Here is a 4,083-nt window from a genome sequence, read left to right on the forward strand (position 1 = left end):
TTGACTTGCTGAGTCAATATTTTATTCTGAGCCAATATGGCATTCAGAGTATCAACTTCAAGAACTCCCTTCTTCATAGGCGTCCCATTACTCACAGGATTCCTTTCAGAAGTGTACATGAACTGGTTATTAGCAACCATGTCAATGAGTTCTTGAGCTTCTGCAGGCGTTTTCTTTAGGTGAATGGATCCACCTGCAGAAGTGTCCAGTGACATCTTTGATAGCTCAGACAGACCATCAAAGAATATATCCAGGATGGTCCATTCTGAAAGTATGTCAGAAGGACACTTTTTGGTCAACTGTTTGTATCTTTCCCAAGCTTCATAGAGGGATTCACCTTCTTTCTGCCTGAAGGTTTGAACATCAGCTCTAAGCTTGCTCAGCTTTTGAGGAGGAAAGTACTTGGCTAAGAAAGCCGTGACTAGCTTATCCCAAGAGTTCAGGCTGTCTTTAGGTTGAGAATCCAACCATAATCTAGCTCTGTCTCTTACAGCAAAAGGGAAAAGCATGAGCCTATAGACTTCAGGATCTACTCCATTAGTCTTAACAGTATCACATATCTGCAAGAATTCAGTTAAGAACTGAAAAGGATCTTCAGATGGAAGTCCATGAAACTTGCAGTTCTGCTGCATCAGAGAAACTAATTGAGGTTTCAGCTCAAAGTTGTTTGCTCCAATGGCAGGAATGGAGATGCTTCTTCCATGTAGATTGGAATTAGGTGCAGTAAAGTCACCAAGCATCTTCCTTACATTATTATTATTTTCGGCTGCCATATTCTCTTCCTGTTCGAAAATTTCTGAAAGGTTATCTCTGGATTGTTGTATTTTAGCTTCTCTTAATTTTCTCTTCAGAGTCCTTTCCGGTTCTGGATCTGCTTCCACAAGAATGTTCTTATCCTTGCTCCTGCTCATATGACAAAGAAGAAGGCACAGAAAAATAATAATAATAATGGAGATCCTTTATACCACAGTATAGGGATTCTTGTGTGAGTGGAAGAAGAGGGGGAGACAAAGAATGTAATATAATGGAAGAAACACAACTATAGATGGAAGAGATGTGAGATGAGATGTTAGGATATGAATGAATAAATAGAATAGGATGGGGGAGGTATAATTTTCGAAAATTATTTTGAAAAAGAGTTAGTGATTTTTGAAAAATGGTTTTTGAAAAATGTTAGATATTTTCGAAAAATTTTTAAAATTTAAAAATAAAAATAATTAGTTAATAAAAAAGAAATTTTTGAAAAAGAGGGGAGATATTTTCGAAAATTAGAGAGAGAGAGAGTTAGTTAGGTAGTTTTGAAAAAGTTAAGAAACAAACAAAAAGTTAGTTAGTTAGTTGAAACAATTTTTGAAAAGATAAGAAGTTAGGAAGTTAGAAAAGATATTTTGAAAAGATATTTTTGAAAAAGATAAGATAAGAAGATATTTTTGAAAAGATATGATTGAAATTAGTTTTGAAAAATATTTGATTTTTAAAATCACAATTAATGACTTGATTCATAAGAAATCACAAGATATGATTCTAGAACTTAAAGTTTGAATCTTTCTTAACAAGCAAGTAACAAACTTCAAATTTTTGAATCAAACATTAATTGATTATGTTATTTTCGAAAATTTGATATAAAAATAAGAAAAATATTTTTGAAAAATATTTTTTTTAATTTTCGAAAATAACTAAGAATTTTGAAAAAGATTTGATTTTCGAAAAAGATTTTGAAAAAGATAAGATTTTCAAATTGAAAATTTGATTTGACTCATAAGAAACAACTTGATTTTTAAAAATTTTTGAAAAAGTCAACTCAAATTTTCGAATTTGATGAGAGAAAAAGGGAAAGATATTTTTTTTTATTTTTGAAATTTTTATGAAAAACATGAAAATTATGCAATGCATGAAATTTTTTAGATCAAAACAATGAATGCATGCAAGAATGCTATGAATGTCAAGATGAACACCAAGAACACTATGAATGTCAAGATGAACATCATAGACACAATTTTGAAAAAAATTTTAATGCAAAGAAAACATGCAAGACACCAAACTTAGAATTCTTTAATGCTTAGGCACTAAGAATTCAAGAATGCATATGATAAACATGAAAAGACACATAACAAAAAATCATCAAGATCATACAAGAAGACTTACCAAGAACAACTTGAAGATCATGAAGAACACTATGAATGCATGATATTTTCGAAAAATGCAAGATGCATATGCAAGTGACACCAAACTTATAATGTGACTCAAGATTCAAACAAGAAACAGAAAATATTTTTGATTTTTATGATTTTCTAATTTTTTTGGATTTTTATTTTATATTTTTCGAAAATTATATGAAAAAGAAAAATAAGGATTCCAAAATTTTTAATATGAATTCCAGGAATCTTGCATTCTTAGTCTAAAGCTTCAGTCCAGGAATTAGACATGGCTCACTAGCCAGCCAAGCTTTCAAAGAAGGCTCCAGTCCAAAACACTAGACATGGCCAATGGCCAGCCAAGCTTCAGCATTTAACATCAGAGTATATTGATCTTGATAGCAAATTGCTGCTCATCATTTACCAAGTATGTAACTTACCTCTGATGGTTTGGAAGCCTCAGTCCAAAAGAATTTAGACATGGCTTTACAGCCAGCCAGGCTTCACATGCTTCATGAAACACTAGAATTCATTCTTAAAAATTCTGAAGAAAATTTTTGAAAACATTTTTTTCGAAAACAAAAGAAGAGTTTTTGAAAAATTTTTGAAAACTTTTTGAAAAGAAAACGAAAAGAAAGTTACCCAATCTGAGCAACAAGATGTACCGTCAGTTGTCCAAACTCGAACAATCCCCGGCAACGGCGCAAAAACTTGGTGCACGAAATTGTGATGTCCAGGCTCAAACAATCCCCAGCAACGTGAGCAACTTGGTGCTCTGATCTCAATATATAATTGTCACAACTTCGATACAACTAACCAGCAAGTGCACTGGGTCGTCCAAGTAATACCTTACGTGAGTAAGGGTCGAATCCCACGGAGATTGTTGGTATGAAGCAAGCTATGGTCACCTTGTAAATCTCAGTCAGGCAGATAGAAAGTGATAATGGTGTTTTCGAATATTATATAGTAAAATAGGGATAGAGATACTTATGTAAATCATTGGTAGGAATTTCAGATAAGCGAATGGAGATGCTTTTCGTTCCTCTGAACCTCTGCTTTCCTGCTATCTTCATCCAATCAGTCTTACTCCTTTCCATGGCTGGCTTTATGCAAGGGCATCACCGTTGTCAGTGGCTACATCCCCTCCTCTCAGTGAATAATATGCTCACGCACCCTGTCACGGCACGGCTATTCATCTGTCGGTTCCCGATCATGCTGGAATAGGATTCACCTCCTTTTGCGTCTGTCACTAACGCCCAGCACTCGCGAGTTTGAAGCTCGTCACAGTCATTCAATCATTGAATCCTACTCAGAATACCACAGACAAGGTTTAGACCTTCCGGATTCTCTTGAATGCCGCCATCATTCTAGCTTACGCCACGAAGATTCTGGTTAGGAGATCTAAGAGATACTCATTCTAGCTTAATTCATGTAGAACAGAAGTGTTTGTCAGGCACGCGTTCATAAGGGGGAAGGATGATGAGCGTCACACATAATCATCACCTTCATCACGTTCTTGGGTGCGAATGGATATCTTAGAAGCGAAATAAGATGAATTGAATAGAAAATAGTAGTACTTTGCATTAATCTTTGAGGAACAGCAGAGCTCCACACCTTAATCTATGGAGTGTAGAAACTCTACCGTTGAAAATACATAAGTGAAGGGTCCAGGCATGGCCGAGATGGCCAGCCCCCTAAACGAGATCACAGGATCAGAATACAATCCAGGATCCAAAGATGGTCAAAAAGACGTCTCATACAATAGTAAGAGGTCCTATTTATAATAAACTAGTCACTAGGGTTTACATGAGTGAGTAATTGATGCATAAATCCACTTCCTGGGCCCACTTGGTGTGTGTTTGGGCTGAGCTTAAGTGTAGCACGTGCAGAGGCCATTTGTGAAGTTGAACGCCAGTTTCTGTGCCAGTTTGGGCGTTCAACTCTGGTT

The 4,083-nt window shown here is 35.4% G+C and overlaps 1 non-coding gene across 1 annotated transcript; it reads left to right on the forward strand.

Annotated features, from left to right (window-relative positions):
- Positions 1-273: 273 nt before the first annotated feature.
- Positions 274-377, forward strand: LOC112788327 (small nucleolar RNA R71). The gene has a single exon (XR_003195695.1). It is a non-coding gene; the product is annotated as a small nucleolar RNA R71 (small nucleolar RNA).
- The last annotated feature ends 3,706 nt before the right edge of the window (positions 378-4,083 follow it).

The sequence above is a fragment of the Arachis hypogaea genome, chromosome 20 (genome assembly GCF_003086295.3).
Source record: "Arachis hypogaea cultivar Tifrunner chromosome 20, arahy.Tifrunner.gnm2.J5K5, whole genome shotgun sequence".
NCBI lineage: Eukaryota > Viridiplantae > Streptophyta > Magnoliopsida > Fabales > Fabaceae > Arachis > Arachis hypogaea.